The 24,684-nt window shown below is 38.3% G+C and overlaps 1 long non-coding RNA gene across 1 annotated transcript; it reads right to left on the reverse strand.

Annotated features, from left to right (window-relative positions):
- Nucleotides 1-8,819: 8,819 nt before the first annotated feature.
- Nucleotides 8,820-24,579, reverse strand: LOC112168264. The gene is made up of 9 exons (XR_002924171.2): nucleotides 24,359-24,579; nucleotides 23,776-24,096; nucleotides 23,602-23,682; nucleotides 22,579-22,833; nucleotides 21,366-22,360; nucleotides 20,794-20,918; nucleotides 20,372-20,443; nucleotides 9,623-9,752; nucleotides 8,820-9,134 (listed from the first exon to the last, which is right to left on the reverse strand). It is a non-coding gene; the product is annotated as an uncharacterized LOC112168264 (long non-coding RNA).
- Between the last annotated feature and the right edge of the window lie 105 nt (nucleotides 24,580-24,684).

Genomic DNA, 24,684 nt, shown 5'->3' on the forward strand with positions numbered 1-24,684 from the left:
CGCGAAGCCTTCCTCTTCTTGTCAAAATGACGACGTCGTCGGCACTGGCGTCACTCTCCCAACTCCAAATTATGTTTCGATTTCGATGTGTGCAGATTACAAGTTTGAGGTGAGTCTGTTTGTGTTTTGGTTGGTTTTTGTTTTCATGATCTGTGTAAAAACCTCCGGTTTCTTGTTGTGGGTTTTTCAGATTGCGATGAGCCTTTTCTGTGAACTCTACGGTTGAAAGTGTGGGAAAAGGGGAGGGAATCTATATAGGATAACACAGCAGCCTTTTGATCAAAAACCCACTTCTTTTGCTCCATAATTTGATTCAAGTTTGGGCTAGTTTTTTTTTTTTGGTCTAAGAAAAATGTTGTATTCTTTGGAATTGTTAACTGGTGCAGACGGGTTTTGTGCATCGTGGGTTTCTCTGATATGTAATCTTAATCTCTGAGTTATTGGGTCTCGATCTATTGTGATCATAATGTAAATTTGAACAAGTATCTTAAGCATGTAATTGTGTTCTGTTCTGGGTGGATTCTCTCTCTGTTTTTTTTTTGCTTAATTGGTTATCTGATCAAGTATTCTGATTGGTTTCGAAATTTTCTGATGATTTCGTGATCTGGGTATTGCAAATATTGGTTTCTGATTTCTCTGATGATTTTGTGATCTAGTTTTTCTTCTTCTTGTGAATTGTGAGGAATCAAATGGGTCTTTGTTGGTGACTTGATTTGGTTCCGTTCATTGGTTTTAGAATGGGTTTTAAATCTAAAGTTGGAGACTGGCCTTAGTGCTTAAGTATTGATTGAGGGCTAATGGGGTTATTTGAAGCAGAAATTGACAAGCTTGGGGGGTAAACTGATTAAATTGAGAGGACATGGACTAACATGAAATACCCCCAAACCTTAGGGGGGTAAACTGAATTTAATCTTTTTTTTTTTTTTTAAACTACCAACCTCATTTTACTTCTCTATTTTTACAAAAAAAAAACAAAACAAAACAAAGATTATTTTGCAAAACGATACCGAATGTAATTTAAGGGAGCCCTTCTAATGAGGACCACTAAAATGAGAACTAGTTGAACTTTCTAATCAACAGTTTGGGTGGCCCACTTTTTTATTAATTACGGTAAATCAACCGTTAGATGTTTATGTATGCATGAGTAGATCACTATTGAAAAATTTCTTTCAAATTGCTAATCATTAAGGTACCTAACTAGATCAAATCAATGGATGAACCAAATCTATCAAATATGAACCGTTCATTGAATGTCTAAACGATTTTTAATTTGGTTGAAAAATTGCATAAGTGATCTACACATAAATATCTAAATATCTAACAGTTGATTTTCGGAAAGATGATAAAAAAATAGATCTAACACAAAAGTCTTCAACTAGTCCTCATTTTAGTGGTTCTCATTAGAAGAGCTATCTGTAACTTAAAAGCCAAAAAATAAATAAATACGTATATCAAGATTCGAAAAATCGTTAGGCGCTAATCGGGCAGTGGGGTGGGGAGGAGCGCCCAGGCGCCTAGGCGGTTTTATATTTTTTAATTTTATTTTTATTTTTATAACATATAATTACATAAATAATATAGGAATACATAAACTTATTCAGACTTAAGGTGTTTTTCATTTTTTTTTTTTTGATCACATAAAATTTTCTTATTCATATTCATCCTCAATCTGTTAGCACGTGTCCACCTTTCACAATAATTAACATGGCAAGAAAAAGCTAAAGCCTAGAAGGTTTCAAAAGTGACCACGTGGTCATTTGAGGACTAAAATTCACTGGGTCGCAGGCTCAAGTCTGACACACGTTACACACCAGCAGCTTTGGGTCTCTGCTTTCCCTATCTTCTTCTCTCTTCAGGTCCCCAAAATCGTCTCATGGAAAATTTTCAATTCTATTGAATTCAATTCTCGCCATGGCTTTGTAAATTCTCAACTGGACATCTCCAAAACGTCTTGAATTCATAGAAAACACAAGCAAAAGTATCAGAAAAACCCAAAATTAATGCAAAAGGGTGCTCAGAGATGAGTAAGAATCTATGGAGCTTGAACTCTGTGTCCCCTCGAAGACTGTACAACATTTGGGTCCATCGGAGAAGCACAATATCATAGAAAAGATGGCACCTTTGAGTCCCCAAATCAAAAAGCTCAGAGCAAATCCTGGAGGCCCAGATCAAGACCCACTTCCAGATTCAACTTCAATTCCTTGAATCTGATCCAAAATTGACAAAAGTTTGTGTGTTTGGCTTGTGGGTCTGGTTTCCCTCTTCACTTCTGCAAATGCAAACAAAGAAGAGCAAGAAAGAGAGAGTCTTGATGGACCAAGTTAGACACAGAACAACAACAAGAGCAAAATCGCCGAGTTGCTGCTGTCAAGCTGAGAAATCGCCTAGACGCCTAGTCTCCCGCCTAGGCCACCTAGTTGCCTGCCTAAGCCGCCTAGGTGGCCGCCCATAACCCACTCCGCCCATCCCACCGATTTGCCATTACTCGTGGCGAAGACTCACAGCCCAGCGCCTAGGCGGCCGAGTTTAAGAACACTGACGTATATAGCACATAAAGCATAGAGACAATGAAAGTTGTACTCGCGGGGTCTTCGTAGGGTGAATCCGATGATCGCAACTTGAACGCCTATTCAAATTCCTCAACCTCTCTATCACTTTCTGATCGGTCCTAATCCTAACATACAATACAAATTCTAAGGCTTGAACCATCTGGTTTAGTAATCTACTCGACATTGGAAAGCTTTGGATGATGGCTGGGCATGACCAGATTCCAAGTCAAGTATGTGCACAGGTTTTGTCTAACTCATCATTTATTTTTTAAATTATTCTGGTCCCAGGTTCTAAATTGATCACTGATAGTTCTATACTATTACCTAATAATGCATTAAAGCTAGCACTGGTTGCTCTTATGCATATTTTTCTCTTATTTTTCACTAAAAATGCTTACTCTCTATCCTATTAGGCATTTTGTTTCTTCAATATAATACTGTATACAATGCATTAGATTCATGATCAGAAAAAGGTTTTAAATTACTTCTTTCTTCTTCTTTTTTTCTAGAAAAATTTTTGCCGGGCCTTTTATTTAATAGCCTAGATAGGAGTGAAGACTTGGAAACAAGACTAACAAGGATGAGACAACATCAGTTACAACAAACAAGCAATGCATAGCTAAATGAGAAAGAGTTGGCCCTTATGTCGCTTCCAAAAACAAAAATCCCACTACTAATTCCTATTTTAGGAACACTTGAAAGAACTCAGTTTTGATCATTTCTCCTATTTAAATCGTAGTTATCTTCAGAAAACTTTCATAATTCGAACATGTTTTCAATTTGAGAGTGCTAGATATGCCATAGACAATCCTGTTAGGATATCCATAACCCATGAAAACTACTTCCAATCAAATATCTTCACTTGGTCAAAATCATCTTTTTGTTCAAAGGAAGATGGATATATGTGTCTCATTGATGCTTTCCGTGTAGTATGGATCCGAAAAGTTTATTTTTTGAAAGGTCTAAATGTTCCAAGTGAGGTCACATTAGGCAATTGTCCGAAAGAGATATCTAACGATTCAAGATTAGTGAAATTATCAACAGATGATGGAATGCGATCCATAAGATAGTTACGAAAAAAGTTGAGCCCCTCCAATGATTTGAGCTTGCTAGTCTTCTTTGGGGTCTGACCTCTGAAAACATTGTATGGAAAATGTATATTCACTACTAGAAAAAGTGTTCAGTGCACACAAAGCCAAATCCGTATGTAATGGTGTTAATTGAAGCAGAGGTTCCTGTGAAATCACTAATTCACATGCTACAGAGACGAATATTTTTGTTTGTGTGCAATGCGATTAGCACGCCGTAAAACTCGTATGTGTGAGAAAAATTGGTAGATCCCACTCACTTCTCTAACTTCTGCCATCCATCACATCAATCGGATTCCTTTTAATAATAAATTATTAATCCGTGTGAGACTGGGTTTTGAAAAGACCCTGTATGCAATTGATTACTGCTTTTAAAAAAAAAAAATACCCCCCCCCCCCCCCCCCCCCCCCCGCTTTTTTTTTTTTTTTTTAGAATAAGTATTATTCAACAGAAAACGATTACAAGATATGGGGATGACCGGTGGTGGACAAAGAGTCCCCACTCACTTCCCTACTACTACCATGAGTTACGGGTCTATCATCAACAACGACATTCATAAGCCAAGAGGACCCAACCCCTAACCAACTAAGACGCCCATTTAATCAGGCTATAGACTTTACAATCACATGAGCAGCATCATTCGCACTTCTGGAAATATGGAAAATACCTTGAGTACCAACAGAAGCCAATAGCACCCTGACCTTGTCAACCAAAACTCCCTCCGGAGCCAAACAATCATCACTTCCATTCACCAATTAAATAGCCTCCAGGCAATCAGTTTCAACCTTTTCCGGCCTCCATCCATTCTCTAACATTACCTCTAGACCCATTATGAATGCCTGCAACTCAGCTGCATATGGCTGAAGACGCCCATGCAACCGACCCACCGCCATCACCAACTCCCCATCACCTCCTCTAATTAAGGCACCAACTCCAACTTGTGAACCATTGTCAATAACAGATGCATCACAATTGAGTTTCAACCCCCTGGAGATGGTGGGGTCCACCTAGCATTCTCAGAACCAATAACCCCATCATTCCTCCCACCACTACCCTCTCTCTCTCTTGCACCGCAAGCAAGCTAGTCCAAATGGAATTGCATTGGTCATAAATGACTGAAGCAGGTCTAGATTGACCACCATGCATGACCAGATTCCTTTCTTTGCAATTGCTCCATAATATTATACCTCCCCCTTCTTTTGAGATTTATTACTTTTGAAGATAATAATTGTGTGGAATATATGTGGACAAGTCCAAAGTCGCATCCTCGTTTTCATTGGGTTTGATTTCCTTCCATTATATATTAATTATCATATCAGAACTGAACTATATATAGGAGCATTGTAGTGCTCTGGGTCTGATTTCCTTCAAACCTCACACAGACGTCAGTCAGTCAGTGCGTAAAACTTACACATATAAATTTGATAAAGTTGCAGAAATTGTGAGTGCCATGTCAAATCAATTTTCATATACACATATGTACCAAAAGCCACCGTAAATCATCCGTGCCGGATTCCGTGTAAAATAAATCTGCGTGCAATACACTTTTTGTAGTAGTGATTTGTGAAGAAGTTTGGATTTTCACCAGTTCAAGATCTAAACCCTTCATAGCCGTACCACAATGTCTTGATAATTGCCTTTTGTTCTCATGATTTGCATCTTTTGGAAGGGAAATCTGGTTATAGGACTGCTAACATTTAAAAAAAAAATTTGTTTATTCTTGGTTTGAAGAGTGATGTCTTGAAGGATTATCAAAATGAGAAACTTCCGGTTAAATGCTTAGCACATCAGCTCTGCATGATAAACTATGAGGCTTCATGGTAAAAATTTTAGACATTGAGGTGGTGTTTGTTACACGGGATTGGACTGGATTGGACATCCTTATCTAGTCTAATCCCAGTTATCCATGTTTGGCAGCAAGGAGGACTCTTTTTAATGAGACTCCACAGTCCCAAATACACCCCCAACACCTTCTACCACAAACCCACCAAAAACCATGGGATTGTGGAAGCCACTCTCAATTGATCTACTCTTCCCTTCTGTTAGTCGTCGTTCTCTCATCATTCTCAACCTGCAATTCAACCCCACCCCATCTATTACACTGATGAAAGAATCTAAAACACAAGAAACAAAATCACAAACAACTCCAAGACCTTCGCGTCGGAAATAGCAGATCGTAGAATGATTGGGTTGGAGTTCGCAGGCAATTGAAAGTTGAGAAGAAACCAAACTAAATGATTGGGAATTAGATGATTGCAAAGGTAATGAATCAATGAAAGATCGTATTTTGAGAATTGGGTATTGGATGTTTTGTTGTTTGCTTAGATGGGTATTGCTTGGAATTGCATAATTTTGGATTTGTGTGAAGGATTTCGATTCTGGACGTTGAATTTGTCTGGGAAGAGCTCCTTTGGTTAATTTTAATTACCTCATAGTGTGAGCTCCATAGATCGATCTGTAAATTCTTCTGGTAGAGATCAAACATCTTCTTGGTCCTGATATACATCCATATCATTTCTATGGAATTAATCAAAAATCAAAAGTAAACAAAAGATAATATATATAGATGAGAGATGATGGACGTACGCAGTGGTACAACTAATATACTAGTGGATTTTGTCAGTGGAGGACTGCATGTTCGTCTGGTTCTCGATTAGCTTGATCTCAATCTTCCCACGACCCATTTCGGTAATTTTGCTCCTCCTCCTCCTCCTCCTTCAAGTTCTTCTACTTTGTTCTGGGTTGTTGTTGAGTACAACGGGAAAGGAGATAACGTCTTAAAGATGAAATTGTGGAGGTGCAGGCACCTTGACTTGACTGGAAACCCAGATCTCTTGACGAAGAATGCGGGCACCTTGGCTTGACTAGAAGAGAAATTGGGTATGGCTTTAATCTGAGAAGTATGAGAGAAATTGTTGATGATGTTGATGGTGTTGCAGGTCTGTGGTGTTGATGGAGTTTGGGTCTTCGTGTTAGTGTTATTAGTCCCTCCAGCACCAAACATGAGTTAGGACACAGTAAAGCATAAGCCCAGCTTGAGGAGTCCGGGACAATTATAGAAATTAAGGCAGGGTATGACAATCCCATGAAACGAACATCACCTGAATGCTTCATCCTTTTCCTGGCTAAGTTTGGGTAAGCTCATAAAGACATAGTTCTTTGAATTTGTAAATGTGGCCTAGTTGTTATATTGATTTTTTTTTCGGTGAAAACCATATTTAGGGAGGCAAGAGTGGACTGGACAACTCCATTAGACAAAAGTGACTTGCTAAGAGAAAACCCTATAGCTTTTGGTAAAGGTAGAAAGGCCAGAACACTTTGGGGTTGTGGGGTGCTAGCAGTAGTTTGGGTGGTTTGGATGGAAAGAAATAAAAGATTATTTGAAAACTATAGAGGGGTGGAGAAGAAAGACCTGTCGGAGAGAGTCAAGTTCTGGGCATCCTTATGAGTTTCTATTTCTAAGGAATTCAAGGATTATAATCTTTCTTCCATTATTCTTAACTGGCAAGCAGCTGTAGTATAAGGCCCTAAGCCTTGATTAGTATTATTAGACGAGATGCTAGGACCATAGCCCTAGCTGCCCTCTTTAGATCTTTAAAGTGGATTCCTTGTCCGTCTCCCTGTAACTCAATTTTGCTTTTTCAAAAAAAAGCTGTTTCTTCTCCAAAAAAAAACAATGTCCTTCACCACATCTTCTAGGGTAATTATTTGTTTCACCACAAAACAACTTAGGAGGTAGGTTGCGTAACTTGTTTAAATTTTAACAGCATGTTTGACACGAAAATCCGGTAGGGGTGCAAACTGTCTCTTTTGAGCGTGTGATTGCGCAGGCGTGCCAGCACCGCGGGGTGCAGTCGTTGGGGTAGTCCCTTGACCTGACTTCTTCTTCAAGCGCTGTGGACGATGAGAGCACCAACCTCGCCACAGGGTTCTTCTCTAGCCTTTCGGGAAAGGACTTTTGCCTTACGGGTAAGGACTTTGGTTGTGATCTCTTCGGTCACCAAATCGATACTCAACATTGTAGATTGAGCAGAGCAATCACTAGGAAGTTCTGAGAAAGCACGGGGTTTGCTAAAGCGTATCTTTAGCTTCGCTGGGTTGTGAGGGCGTTACCCTTGCTTCGCTGGTAGTATCGGTGGCAGTAGCACTGACAGTCGGCTCTGAGAGACTAGGGCTGAGAGTACGGTCGTCGGGTTTCAACAGGGTTGAAGCACTATGCCAAAAAGGCCTTCAGACGACAGAACTGTTCTGTCGTCTGAATGAACAAAAATATGTCGTCTAGTACGGTGTCGTCTCTTGGGGGCATCAGACGACAGAACACTTCTGTCGTCTGAAAAATCAGACGACATAAAAAAATAAAAGTCTTGTGTTGTCTGATGAGTTTTGCATTTTGGGAACATTGTGATCTGTATGTTTAAAAGCATTCAAACAACAGTTTTGTATTGTCTGATAAACAAAACAACCACAGTATTTTTTAAATACTATTGTGTGAAGTATATTTGCAAGACTTATTTGTGTGGTCTGAATGCCCTTAAATAAGAAATATGAAGACTTGTATGTAGTGTTTTCTCTCATACAACAACAATTAAAGGTTGTGCTAATTTACTTTAAACGACAATTATATGTGGTCGTAAAGAGCATCAGAGGACAATTAAGTGTCGTTCTAGGGTAGGTTTGTATGACATTTAAGTGTTGTGTGAAAGGTTTTGAAATTATACATATGTGATGTTGGGAAATGGTTTAGACAATAGATATCATATTCTTTCTGTTATGACAGTCTCATTACGACGACAATTTACTGTCGTTTGAGATTATTTAGACGACAAATATTTGTGGTCTGAATATAAAAAGGATCACTAATAGTACATGTTTTATATTGTCTGTAACCACGTCCAATCACACTTATTTGTTGTTGTTATACACTTTAGCCAATACTTTTATCAAACTTATGTTGTTGTTTTGGATTTTATACTACAATTTTATGTTGTCCTAATGCCGAAAAGACAATAGACTTCTAATTGATTTTTGTGTTGTTTTTGTGCAGCTGCAACCACACGTTTTGGTGTGCTTTTGTTGTAGCTTGCAATTTGAGATAACACATATTACTAGTCCCCTGTTACAATTGGTATGCATGCATTATGGAAATTAAAATTGCCCATTCATGAAACCATAATATTCACATCCAAAATCATTCATTGCAATTCATATGAATCCACCATTGTCTCATGTACACAAACTTATTCATGAGCATAAGTTCAAAATGGCCCATATCTATTAATCTGGGCAGCCAACAAAATATATGCATGAATCAAGCTTTCATACCCTGAGTTATAGGGCACCCAAAAAATCTGACTAGTCTTCCCTCTTTAATAAGAAGCTGACAAAGAACGAGCTCGTTTAGTCGGATTTCCACAGCCAATGACACCAGTCTGAGCAGGGTCTACGAAGCCAATCATGTCAAGCATATTCGATTTGTTCAACACTTGATAAAGGAAGCTATAAAAACCACAAGTCCCAAAATATCATTACAACAGTACTGAATATCACACAATGTACAACATAACTAAAATTGCAAAAGTAAACAGAGATGTGCCAATTTTCCCATTATGTAACCATTCATTTAAATATTTAGAAGGTTACATTAGAACTTAGAATGCAAGTCAAGTGTACAACTACGCACCTTCTTGTTCCTTGACAAAATTGATGATAATAGTGGCAATCAATAACTAAGTAGCAAAACAAGCAAAACAAAGAATATTTATCAGAATAAGACCCCAAAAGAAAGAAGTCGCAATTCGACAGAGAGAGCAAAAGATCACATTTTGATAGATTTAAGGATCTGACAAACTTAGGCTATTTAGTTTGGATTGTAGAGCAAAAGAGTTTGGATCATTTTCATAAAAATTGAGACATTGGAGAGCATGACAAATGCTCAAAAATAGGTAAGTTTATAACAAATAAAACAAGAAGGTGGCTACACTCACAAAGTGGTTGCCTTTATTTACAAAGATATCCTCCATGTGAATGAGCGATCTCCACTGACTTGAGAGATCAGATTCAAGTTTTCAAGTGTTGTTTGCATACTGTGGTTCCTTAGGATCACTCTCCTTTCACCTGAAACAATGACAGGACCCGCTCCGGATTTCACCCTGAAATCCGAAGAGGCCCTGCGGGGCCCACTTTAGAAGAAATTCTACCAAAAATTTGACAGAACTTCCCCTAAAAATGGACAACCCAAAACCTGTAGAAAAACATCCACACTTCTAAATCATCCATCCTTATTCTCCTGGAGCCACCCTGCTCCCTATATCACAACATCTCACATCTCTCATTTCATAAACAATTCTGAATTTTAGAATATTAATATCATAGGTTATCAGAGCAATCTAATATACAGGCGAACAAGAGAATAGAAAGCAAGATAAATGACCGATGCTCTTATAATGCGGAAGCTATGACAGCTATGCCTCAACCCCAAGTACGCTCGACCTCAAGCTAAACTGGCCTGCAAACTGGGCATTTAAAACCGAAGGGCCCAGGGGAAAACATTTAAAATCTGTTAGAGTGAGTGGACGAAAATTAAGTACTTTCAAATGTATAAGTAAAACTTAATGTTTTCCCAAGTTATTCTCTAAAATCTCGCATGCAGTAACAATCTTGAAAACACTCTTAATCATCATCTTTACTGAAATCTCAATCACGTAACAAGAACATCTTGAAACCTCTTAAAATCTCATCCTCAATCCTTATAAAAACATCCTTTTCATGAGGCTCGTTTGATGACTAGAAAGGACTACTGTCTAGTCATCTCATGCCATCTAGGAGGGACTGCCACCCAGATGATGCATCGGAAGGGACTGCCAACCGGAATAGGAGGCGGTGGAGAGAAGGGACTGCCAACTAGCCACAAGTAGTAGACGGGACTGCCGACTAACCACAGGTAGTAGACGGGACTGCCGACTAACTACCACATGTCATCTGGAAGGGACTGCCAACCAGGTGACGCATCGGATGGGACTGCCAACCGAGCTGTAGTCTGGAAGGGACTGCCAACCAGACTATTACCTAGAAGGGACTGCCAACTAGGTAAGATACGCATGCGCCAAAACTGGCCTCCTTACTAAACTGAATAGCCTCCTCAAGAAACTGAAAATAACCTCTTTCAATTACTTGCTTTCGGAAAGAAACTCGGTATTACTTCAATAAATCAATAATAATTCACCGAAAGCATAACTCAGGATTAACTCACTAAATCAAACCTCAATATCTCAATAAATCCTCGAAAGCATAAAATCAAATACTCTGTAAATCAATAAATGCTTTCGGAAAGAAAACTCAATCTAACTTCAAGACTGATAAGTGCGGAGCTCAAAGCTCAATAAATTTCGATAAATCAATCATGCTCAAATATTCGATGAAACATTCGTACTCGTGAATCCTCATAAAAACCGATATTCGAAATTCAAAATTCTCATAATATTTTCTGAATTAGTCACTTCCCGAAAATCATTTCCCAACTCAATAACTCATGAATGACTATCTCAAAAATCTACTAAAAGCCCTCGGGAAGGAATTTCAATACTAATCTCGTAATCCATAAATAAATCTCAATAAATCAACGCTCAAATATTCAAAACATAATTAAATCTCAATTGGAAGAAAATAATAATACTGCATGCGGAATTAATTTAAAAACAAATGTCCACTCACAGTACTATTTAGGCGACCATGCATACGAGTTCCTTCGTCGAGCAATAGCTCGGTACATCGCCCTGTACACAATTATATTCTGTGAATAGTTATTCGACAAATTAATACGATTCCTAAAATCAATTCCTCATAATTACATCTCCATTTCTCCTCGGATGCAACCCAAATTATATCACTAATACCATTTCGTTAATTTAAAGGTTCCAAGGCAGAACCGAGAGATATCCGACGGCCGGATTCTCGTAATTCGATAATCGAAACCCTAAACTTCAAAAATTCATAATTAATTCCAAGCTTCTCCAAAATTCACTAAATTTCATAAACAACCTCTACAACAAATATAGGATTTAACTAGCTAAAAAAAACAGAATATAAATCACTGTTCATAGACCGCACTATTCACCGTCGCACTATTCATGCGTGCCACTGTTCATGCGGCGCCCAACTCCTCCTCCGGCCACCAAATTTCAACCACAGAATCATCTCAACATTCTAAGCACTTTTCATAACTGTGACCAAGTGAGAAAATACCTTGAAATGCTCCAATTTTGCCGATGAACACAAACCCGGAAATCTCCAAACCCACCAATTTGGAAATCCTTCAAATTCACCTTCCAAACGTGGAAATTCCAACTAGAAGTCTTGAGGGAAGATGATCAGTGACTCGAGGCGCTCCTAATAGAGCCAATTTCACCGCCGAAGATAGCCGGAAACTGGGGAATTTCGCCGGGGAAGCAAACTGCTACAGTATCAGTGCTTGCATAAATTCGGGGTTTTCCGGCCAAATTGCCGATACCCACTGATACCATCGTATAGAGGAGGAAGAGACGGTCCAAGGACAACTGGAATCAAGTCAATCGGACGCCGGACGGTGAAGAAATCGGAAAAAGAAGGAGAGAAGGCGACGCGGGGGAAGAAGAGGGGGAGAAAATCGGGGAGAGAGAAAAATGACGAGTTACCACAGTAACTCGTCCTATTTATAGAAAGTTACCATGAACAGTAACTTTACCATTTCGCTTATAACTTTCGTATACGAACTCCGATTTTTACGTACCACATATGCACACGCTCGGTTTAACGTCCTCTACAACTTTCATGAAGGAAATTTTCTCAAATTTTGACCCGAACAAAAAGTCAACTTTTAGGGCCCCCTAAAATGTCGAAACGGAGCCAAAAAGTAAATGTAAAAGTCGTTTACCCATCGAAAGACTTGTAAACTGGTAAATTCGGGTTCGGGACGTCACAATCTCCCCACCTTATAAAAATTTCGTCCTCAAAATTCCATACTGTTGAAGTAGAGATGGGTGCACACACCAATCCATAGTAAACAGTCACAAGATGAATAGCACATCAATCGTACGGCCGTGGCGATGATAAGGCACAGAAAAGATGTGCAAGTCTGCTCAAATCATGTAGAAATTACCTTCAAAACTGATCCAAAACTTGACCAATTAGAACATGGAGATCAACCCTTATAAGAAACAATTCTCTAGCTGAAATCTAGCCAATTATTGTTATCTGAATAATTCCCACAGCGTTCTTACTAAATTCAGTGTCTTAGTAGATAGATTTACTTCCACTCATTACTGACAGTCCTTAACAACTGAGGGAGAACATCGTCAAAGCATTATGTTTGAAGCAATCTGTAAACTGTTCAACTATGTGAGCAGAAACACCTACTAAAATTCTCAGAATAAAGACTCAAGGCTAAATCAAGGTCGGTTACTTGAACGAACTACACCTTGAAACTGCATAACGAAAATCAAATCTTCTTTGGATTAAGTTTTCCCTTTGCAATTTTAAGTCAACGACTGGAGTAGCTGATAATCTCGACAATCTCGATTACACAAGCAACCAAAACATATACTTAGAACCCCAAATGTATCAATGTTCCAAGTTGGATACCCTTGTCTTACCTAACTATGTAATAGTACATACTCACAAGTACACAACTTCGACGTCAAGAAACTTAGGTCAAATAATAGTTCAGATGACTCATGGTATCAATATCACAAACTATTCAGTTTGAATAGTAGCATTCATACTCTTTTTCATACAACTCGTACAGTGAAGATCCACTTTCACCAACAACATGATAATACATTTACTCACACTTAAAACAATTTCAATTCGTACACGAGTTATGGAAAGTCCAACAGTTAATAAAACACCACAAGATGCTCACTGATAACCCACATGTCTGAAACAACCAATTTCCTTAGCAACCACAAAAACCACACTTCCTCTTTGTCTATTTGTGCTTGGATTTTTGATCAAATGTCGTGCACGTAGAGGTCCCACAGTTGTCAAGCATATCAAAGAGTAGCCTCGAACCAACCTATAAGTTCTTAATCATGAAGGTTATAGGGTCACTATACTTTCTTTGCGCTACTTTGATACCCAACTAAAACATTGATCAACGCCTTGAGATGACATCTAAGTCAACCAGAGAAACTTCTTTGATACATACCCTGCTGGCCATAAGGCGACACATTTCGCATACCTGTTCATGTTCAAAATTTCTGTACCAGACTGCTAGCAAAGTAGTCCATTCTTTCTTCTCTACGTTACCACACCATAATATTCCAATAATCAACGTCAAACTTGCAAGTACTTGAGTATAGCAAACTCTCCTGGCATGGCTCAAAGCCGGTATCCCCAAGTGACACTGTCATCGCTAAACCGAGGATAAAGTAGCTGAAGATCCACCCTCTAACAACACTTATTCAATAATATTCCAGCTACAACAACAATTTCAAAAACTAATCTGCGCTAACTAAGATTGCACCAAAATTTCTCAATCCTCATCTCGCTAAGCATAAATCCAACAACACAACTCAACCATAGTCGCTCAACAATTTAGTACTTCAAGAGTCAATTGAAACCCTTGATAAAACACAAGGTCCAAACAATTAATTTTTAAACTCAACTCCAACATCCTGCTAAGTCATCGTACCTACAACTTCCTATACTTCTCCAAATATGGGCCACCATACAGTAGAAATATCAATTAATGTGAGAACTAAATCTCAAACAGTTTAACCCATTCCACAAGTAACGATACCAAGGTAGTAAAACTCACTTAATTCCTTCAAAGCAAACTGTTAATATACGTATTCAACTCAAGCAGCAACCAATTTTCCTAGATGACAAAACGTTGTTCACAGAGTCTTTCCTCGAACAACAACCTTGATGCAAAACAGACACCTGTCCAACATCTCATTTCACACAAAGCGGTACCTGGATCTGAAATTAATCCAACCACCTGGCGATCCAATTCCTTCATTTAATCGCCGTCGACATAGGCCACTGTACAGACATACCGCATTACGTTTGACCCACATATAACAAGAATTATGGTCAAACCTTAATTAGAAATATTTCCGGAGCCAACTGAGAAACTTATTTCCTCAAAGTTATCCCACTAACCACTCTTACAATATCACAATCTAACTGTCTAGCAAAAACTTCACCAACAATCTATCACAATTAATCTTCAAGGCTCCACAATTTATAACTCGAAACATACTCTGTATCACAAGTAATTCCACTTGCACCATTATGAATACCCAACGAGATCACTACCACTATTCTCCAATTTTAGGTACAACCATTTCAACCAAAACGGATAACCAATTAAGTACACGCAATAGGCACAATCTCATATATAAAAGTTGTTTCTCATCTTCTCAATTAAATACTGCCAAACATCGTAACTCGATTGTAAAGCTCTAAGCGTCCAACTAAATATTCAAGTTTCAAACATAAAACTATATCAAAAACTTAAATTCTGTCTATCTCCTTACTCAATACGATCCAAAACTTCAAAAGGATCAATTATAAGTCAATGTATCTAAAATCAATTTCTTCCAATCCAGACAAAACTATATCCAAATATCATGGTCTGGTCAAAAAGCCAAGTAACCAGTCATGATTTCCAAGTAATCTCCAACAACTATCAATGATATCACAAATGTCACATACATGCCATATCACATCACGTAACACATCTCCTGAAACTTGGTTCAACGTCAGAACCACTAATATTACTAGTTCCATTTCCATCGAAAATTCTGATTCTAAAACAATTTATAGTAAACTGAGACAACCCAAATCTATGCCCACTCAACTCTAACAATCAAACACGAAATCGAACTCCAGTCTTGCACCTTAAACCTTACCCCAACAAACTTGTTGGCATCGAGGGAGAGATAACCACCACATTCCCTCGGATCACATTTCGTAGCATAACTCAACCCTGTAAGGTAATCTAACATCACCATCACCATGAAAAGGTGCAAGACACTTAAACAATCTGATATGCAGATAGATCCCTATGAAGTCGGCGTATAAGAGGCATAGCACCTGAAGGAAAATCAACTAACCACGTACCATACATACTTGATGAATAATTCAGCACCGAAGAGTAAACGATGGGGAACCGCTGCAGTCGGGCCATCACTCGGGAGGTACTGAGTAACATCAAGCATATAAGGTAACTAGAATAGAAACGAGTCTACAGAACCTAACAACCTAATGCTCTGATACCAACTGACAGGACCCGCTCCGGATTTCACCCTGAAATCCGAAGAGGCCCTGCGGGGCCCACTTTAGAAGAAATTCTACCAAAAATTTGACAGAACTTCCCCTAAAAATGGACAACCCAAAACCTGTAGAAAAACATCCACACTTCTAAATCATCCATCCTTATTCTCCTGGAGCCACCCTGCTCCCTATATCACAACATCTCACATCTCTCATTTCATAAACAATTCTGAATTTTAGAATATTAATATCATAGGTTATCAGAGCAATCTAATATACAGGCGAACAAGAGAATAGAAAGCAAGATAAATGACCGATGCTCTTATAATGCGGAAGCTATGACAGCTATGCCTCAACCCCAAGTACGCTCGACCTCAAGCTAAACTGGCCTGCAAACTGGGCATTTAAAACCGAAGGGCCCAGGGGAAAACATTTAAAATCTGTTAGAGTGAGTGGACGAAAATTAAGTACTTTCAAATGTATAAGTAAAACTTAATGTTTTCCCAAGTTATTCTCTAAAATCTCGCATGCAGTAACAATCTTGAAAACACTCTTAATCATCATCTTTACTGAAATCTCAATCACGTAACAAGAACATCTTGAAACCTCTTAAAATCTCATCCTCAATCCTTATAAAAACATCCTTTTCATGAGGCTCGTTTGATGACTAGAAAGGACTACTGTCTAGTCATCTCATGCCATCTAGGAGGGACTGCCACCCAGATGATGCATCGGAAGGGACTGCCAACCGGAATAGGAGGCGGTGGAGAGAAGGGACTGCCAACTAGCCACAAGTAGTAGACGGGACTGCCGACTAACCACAGGTAGTAGACGGGACTGCCGACTAACTACCACATGTCATCTGGAAGGGACTGCCAACCAGGTGACGCATCGGATGGGACTGCCAACCGAGCTGTAGTCTGGAAGGGACTGCCAACCAGACTATTACCTAGAAGGGACTGCCAACTAGGTAAGATACGCATGCGCCAAAACTGGCCTCCTTACTAAACTGAATAGCCTCCTCAAGAAACTGAAAATAACCTCTTTCAATTACTTGCTTTCGGAAAGAAACTCGGTATTACTTCAATAAATCAATAATAATTCACCGAAAGCATAACTCAGGATTAACTCACTAAATCAAACCTCAATATCTCAATAAATCCTCGAAAGCATAAAATCAAATACTCTGTAAATCAATAAATGCTTTCGGAAAGAAAACTCAATCTAACTTCAAGACTGATAAGTGCGGAGCTCAAAGCTCAATAAATTTCGATAAATCAATCATGCTCAAATATTCGATGAAACATTCGTACTCGTGAATCCTCATAAAAACCGATATTCGAAATTCAAAATTCTCATAATATTTTCTGAATTAGTCACTTCCCGAAAATCATTTCCCAACTCAATAACTCATGAATGACTATCTCAAAAATCTACTAAAAGCCCTCGGGAAGGAATTTCAATACTAATCTCGTAATCCATAAATAAATCTCAATAAATCAACGCTCAAATATTCAAAACATAATTAAATCTCAATTGGAAGAAAATAATAATACTGCATGCGGAATTAATTTAAAAACAAATGTCCACTCACAGTACTATTTAGGCGACCATGCATACGAGTTCCTTCGTCGAGCAATAGCTCGGTACATCGCCCTGTACACAATTATATTCTGTGAATAGTTATTCGACAAATTAATACGATTCCTAAAATCAATTCCTCATAATTACATCTCCATTTCTCCTCGGATGCAACCCAAATTATATCACTAATACCATTTCGTTAATTTAAAGGTTCCAAGGCAGAACCGAGAGATATCCGACGGCCGGATTCTCGTAATTCGATAATCGAAACCCTAAACTTCAAAAATTCATAATTAATTCCAAGCTTCTCCAAAATTCACTAAATTTCATAAACAACCTCTACAACAAATATAGGATTTAACTAGCTAAAAAAAACAGAATATAAATCACTGTTCATAGACCGCACTATTCACCGTCGCACTATTCATGCGTGCCACTGTTCATGCGGCGCCCAACTCCTCCTCCGGCCACCAAATTTCAACCACAGAATCATCTCAACATTCTAAGCACTTTTCATAACTGTGACCAAGTGAGAAAATACCTTGAAATGCTCCAATTTTGCCGATGAACACAAACCCGGAAATCTCCAAACCCACCAATTTGGAAATCCTTCAAATTCACCTTCCAAACGTGGAAATTCCAACTAGAAGTCTTGAGGGAAGATGATCAGTGACTCGAGGCGCTCCTAATAGAGCCAATTTCACCGCCGAAGATAGCCGGAAACTGGGGAATTTCGCCGGGGAAGCAAACTGCTACAGTATCAGTGCTTGCATAAATTCGGGGTTTTCCGGCCAAATTGCCGATACCCACTGATACCATCGTATAGAGGAGGAAGAGACGGTCCAAGGACAACTGGAATCAAGTCAATCGGACGCCGGACGGTGAAGAAATCGGAAAAAGAAGGAGAGAAGGCGACGCGGGGGAAGAAGAGGGGGAGAAAATCGGGGAGAGAGAAAAATGACGAGTTACCACAGTAACTCGTCCTATTTATAGAAAGTTACCATGAACAGTAACTTTACCATTTCGCTTATAACTTTCGTATACGAACTCCGATTTTTACGTACCACATATGCACACGCTCGGTTTAACGTCCTCTACAACTTTCATGAAGGAAATTTTCTCAAATTTTGACCCGAACAAAAAGTCAACTTTTAGGGCCCCCTAAAATGTCGAAACGGAGCCAAAAAGTAAATGTAAAAGTCGTTTACCCATCGAAAGACTTGTAAACTGGTAAATTCGGGTTCGGGACGTCACAAACAATGACACGTAGATAAAAAGAACTAAGGTCACCAAACCATATGTAGATATCAAACCGTGATGGGCACCGGGAATTCGACTCTCACAATAGCACCATGCCTTAATCAGTATGATACTACGTTTAAAGAGATGATGTTTGCCAATGAGGCGATCAACCTATATGGTAACAGCACCAGGAAGATGATCAAGAATTAAAAAAAAATCCAAAATCACAAACAAGCAAAGAGCACCAAAGTCCAATATTTTTACTTGCTACAATAGACTTGAAAAAAAAAATTAATAATAATAATAATTGCATCTGATAAACCAGAGCTTCCTAGGAAAGCTTCCTTTACATGAACCAAATCTGGTGACTCATTCAATCATATGTAGCAAAACTGGACTAATAAAACTCAGCTTTAGTGGAAGACTACCTGCTCAAGAAAGCATAACGTACATAGCCCTCCTAACTGATTGAAGGATATATCAACCAAAATATTTTAAATGAAGTTTGCAAGCAAATTGAGTAAACACCAACTGCCACTATCATATCACAAGTAATATCAGTTTTCAAACTCCTCCAACTTGTGAATAAGTTTAAAATCTAACTCTGGAAATATAAAGCAAAGAACCAAACTACTTTTCTTTCTCTTGAATTAGGAAACATAATTCTTGGTCGATATTACTAGATGGGGATTAGAACCTACTAGAGTAGTAAATAGAAAGTTAGTAACTATGTGATTAATAAAGATGATCGAAAAAAAAAAAAACTTTCCAAACTAAGAAACACGGTACCGAACTACGGACAGCCGACTCTAGCAAAAACGTGCATAACGTACATCATCGGTCTCAATGTTCTTTCTCCCTTAAGATGAAGCCACACTTTTATAGACTTATTTTAAAAAGAAGACACTGATCAGAATGCAATAATCAGAATACACAGAAAACAGAGCTTTGTAGTTACTTTTGAACATGGATGAAACCTTTCTAACTGAAATTTAAGACTCAAGGAATGCTTTGCATGTTTAGTCCAATTTACTCAAGATTGAGGACTAACAAGAGAGTAAAAGTTTCTCAAATCATTAATCTTGTACCAAAAGCTGCAAGTTGAAAAGTTCTCAGAAAACTGGTAACAAGAAAGAAAAATTCACCAACAATCATCCTTTCAATGATTTTAATCACAACTCTCCAGATTTAAAGTAGACATGCAAAGCTACTATTTTACAAAATTTCATGTTATTCGCAGTTCAAATGAATGGTCAAACAAGAATCTGAAATGACATGAATGCTGAATTCTGCAGAATTGCTGAAACAGTGCAGTAACTTCAAAATAGCATAAGTATCTCATTTTAACTCCGTTTTTCATGAAACCAAGTTCAAAATGATTATTGAAGAGTCTATTTTAAGCTATCAAAGACTGAGAGTGAAACAATGAGTATAGGTTTTTCAAAAATCATGGAATAGCTCACTGGTTCAGCTTGGGTGTTGTCTTTGAGGCATAACTTCAAACACATGGTGTGCAGTAACTGAACTTGACCCTTTCCAGTCCTAATCATCCTAATGGAGTCACCATAGCTAGATAATAATCAAAAATGCATTCCACAACAACCTTGAATAGATTTAAGAACAAAGATTTAACAGAAAGTAGGTGTTCTTACCAAAAGAAAGTTTCTGATACTGATTAAAATAGAGAGGTTAGTGGTTTGAAATCTCAAAGTCCCCCATTTGTTCTGTCATAGTGTAATACGTAAATTAGAAGAGGTTTATATGACACCTGGAGATACGAAAATTGGAAAAGTGCAGAAGGTGATTTTAACAATGCATAGCTTCATACCTCCTAACATGATGAGAAGCAAGGCGTAGACATAAAGTAGCTACTGATTTTCGACCTTAGATGAAAGTGAAGTAAGCAGATTCAAGTGTTTCTGAGCTTAAGAGAAGAGTGGGAGTGGAATGGAAAGAGAACAGAAGTAGCTTGTTTTGTCAACTGAGTGTTTGGTTGTAAGAGGGTCTAGGTAATGAATATAAAGGTTCAACCAATGATATCTCATATGTTATAGGGTACATAAAACCTACAAACCTTTGCTCGAATTAACTGCACGTCCTTCACCATAAACTCAGCAGCCATATTGTGATCTTCCCTTTCAACAACAGCACTCCATCCGGCAGATACGTCTTCAGAGGTACTGATCCAAACGGGAACACCTGAAACAAAACCCAACATGAAATCAATACCCCCCACCTAGTTACCACCCCTTTGCTTTCTTAACTCTGACATCTCAGAATTTGCAATCAAAAACCATAATGTGGAACAAGAACAAACCTACAAGCACACTAATCTCTCAAACAGATTACTCCTAAGTTGGTTGCGTAATCACACAGTTACTCTATCAATTCAAAGTAAAACGTAACTACATGTACTCATGAGCTGTAAACTGATTGCAATTCATACAACTGGATAGCTACATACTCAAAATCAAAGTCCAAGCCTTCGGGAGCGAAAAAGCTATACTTATAACCAAAATTCAAGCACATTTTAATCATCACACGAAAACTAAGTTCTTCAATTCACATAAAAACATAGGGCATTTCACTAAATTCAAGTTTAAATTCAGATATAGGGGAATGGTATGTATAGGCATGAATGCTGACCTAACAACCAATACAAGCTCCAATGATCCTCTGAACGTAATCAATGGCGGCTTTCCTTCTCCGCTCAGAGACGTGAGTACGTTGGATCTGAGCTATAACCCCCTGCATTGCCTCCTCCGCTCTCCGCCAGTACTCAGTGGAAACGTCCCTCTGATTTGTTGAAATTGAAAACACGGATGAAGAAGATGAGGTCGGCCTCTCCTCCAAAACAGCGCCTTTTGGCTCAGGTGACCAAGGCCTAAGATCGCCCATCAAAGTTTTAGAATTTCTCACAACTTCTCACAGAACACACATGATCCTCGCAACAAAAAGCAAAACATAATTAGAAGGTGTCACCACAATCAAATTCATTATACAGAAGCTCCCAAAAAAAAAAAATCATAGTTCCAAGTTGAATTGAGTGACCACAGTCGTTTGGCAAATCAATCTAAAAAAACAAACTGATCACAGAATCCATTCAAAAGGTGAGAATTATAGACATCATAGAGAGAGGAAAAAAACAGGAGGATTGCATACCTATATTATCAACTCATCACGTTTAACACTTACGGGCTCAGTCATAAACTTGCTAGTTTCATGGGGAAGTATAGCTGAAATCAAGCAACCTATATTATCACAATTGATTTTAGACCAACAATCTAATTTTGACAAGAGCAACACGGCAATATTAGAGCTTAATCTAATTAGAAACCATATGTACAGAGGGATATAAAATGCAGATTTAAACATGGAGGTCAGGTGGAAGATATCTGGACTAAATTCAGTGTATGCTACAATATATCAGTACAGCTCCTAAATTCCAATCGTGTATAACATTACATTCAATTCAAAAGAAGCAGAATAAAGTCCATAGCACTTAATTGCTGATTATTAATAACATGTCCCCAAATTACCTAGATTGATGTTGAACTCTTCAAACTCGTCATCGTCCTCGAACATATCCACCTTGGGGTCTTCAAATGCTACCTTCTGATCCTTCTCCATTGGAACAATGCCTGCGAATTTGCAATCAATGAATCAATTAACTCACTCATATTTAGACCCAATTACCAAAAATCATTCAAAAGGTGATTGGCATTATTAAAATCAAATCTTGAATCTTTGTACCTAGAAACAAGAAGATTGAATCAGATAACCCCAAATGAATTGCGATTCACCGTTCCCAAATCAGAAGGTACAAAGTTTTGAGAGAGAGGTATAGAGAGAAACTTACTATTCAATAAAGTGGAGGACTATGATTCTAGGGCTTTTGTTGTTCCTCTGACCAATCTTGATTGTGAGCTTTGAACAGTAAGGTTCTTCCACTTATGTGTTTGCGAATGATGGAGGCCCCGACTCGGTACAACGGTTGAACTTTTAAATTTGTTTAAATTTGTTCAAATGGCTGATTGGGTAAATCCCAAAACTCGATAAATCACTCAATTAGAGACTGGGCAATAGCTAGAGCTTCACCATATGTGGGCTTATTCTGAGAAGAAAACATTGATCAAAATGTTCTGATTAGAATGCATAGAAAACACTGGTTTGTTGTCACTTTCGAACAAAGACAAAACTTTTTTCTAAGCCTTTCGAACTGAAGTTAAGTTTCAGGCATGCTTTGCATCTCTAATCTAACTTACTGAAGAATGAGGACAGAAAACAAGTGTAAAGGTTCTCAAATCAATTGTTTGTAACAATAAGCTGCAAGTTTGAGAAAATTTCAGAAAACTGGTAACAAGCAAGAAAATTTCACCAACAATTAGTCTTTCAGTGATTTCAAGCAAAACTTTCCAGATTTGAAGTAAACATGCAAAGCTACTATTTTGCAAAGTTTCATGCTAATCGAAGTTCAAATGGAGGGTCAAACAAGAATCTAAAATTGCCAGAAACGCTGATTCTGCAGAAATCCTGAAACAGTGCAGTAACTTCAAAATAGCACAAGTATCTCAGTTTAACTCCGTTTTTCTTGAAACTAAGCTCAAAATGATCACTGAAGAGTCTACTTTAAGCTATCAAAAACTGAGAGTAAAACAAGAAGTATAGGTTTTTCGAAAATCATGGAATAGCCCACTGGTTCAGCTTGGTGTTGTCTTTGAGGCATAACATCAAACACTTGGAGTGCAGTAATTGAACTTTGGTCTTTTCCAGTCCTATCCATCCTCATGGGTTTACCAAAACATAATAATCAAAAGTGCATTCCATTACAACCTTGAATAGCTTTAAAAACTGGAATTTAACAGAAAGTAGAAGTTCTTACCGAAAGGAAAGAAAATTTCTGGTATTGAAGCAAAATAGAGACAAGCTCAGTGGTTTGAAATCTTAAAGTCCTCCATTTGTTCTGTCATAGTGAAATAAGTGAATTAGAGGAGGTTTACAAGGCAAGAGAAGACCTGGAGCTGCGAAGGAGGTTTGATCAATCCTATCTTCATACCTCTTAACATGATGAGAAGCAAGGCATAGAGGTAAAGTAGCTACTGATTTTAGACCTTAGATGAAATGAAGTGAGAAGATTCAAGTATTTGAGAGCTTAGGAGAGAAGTGGGAGCGGAATGGAAAGAGAACAGAGATAGCTTGGTTTTTGATAACTGAGTGTTTGGCTGTCAAATAGTCTAGGTAATGAATTAACAAGACCCATAAATTGATTGGGGAAAAAGACTCCCCATAAATTTAGACAAACAAGCCTTCTGTTTTTCTGCACTACACTACGAGCAGTGAGCCTTCCCAGCAAATCCTTTTGTAGCACCAAGTTTCCCTAACAAGACCAACAAAACAGAAGAAACGTGTTACAAAATTGAAGAACTATACCCAAACTCAAAACCCCAAAACACAAATTAGCTTTAATTGAAAGAAGAAAGAGTTCTTGTTTGACAACATGGAAGAACCCAGTCGAAAAAACCCCAAAACACAAATCATTTGCAGAAAAAAAAAAAAAAAAAAAAAACCTAAAATCAATTGAAGATTGAACCCAGTCGAAACCCTAAACTACAAAATGATTGAAACCCTAAATTGCTTACCAATATCCGATTTGAAAACAGCTCTTGCTGGAGAGCCCCATTAATACGAACATGAAAGATGAAGTAGAGACTAAGAAGAAGAAGGAGAGACTACGAAGAAGAATAGAGAGAGTGAGAAGATGAAGGAGAGAGTGAGAATCGAGATCTGAGAGAGAACAGTGAGAAGGAGAGAGGCTGGTGTTTGAGTTTTCTAGTTTCGCGGGTTCTAGGTCGAGTTGAGAGAGCTGAGTGAGAAGGAGAGAGAGCGCGGGGTGGTGTTTGAGTGTTTAGTCGTGGTCGAACCGAGTGAGAAGGACAGAAAATGACTTAATTGCGAGGGACTGTTG

The sequence above is a fragment of the Rosa chinensis genome, chromosome 5, assembly GCF_002994745.2.
Source record: "Rosa chinensis cultivar Old Blush chromosome 5, RchiOBHm-V2, whole genome shotgun sequence".
Lineage (NCBI taxonomy): Eukaryota > Viridiplantae > Streptophyta > Magnoliopsida > Rosales > Rosaceae > Rosa > Rosa chinensis.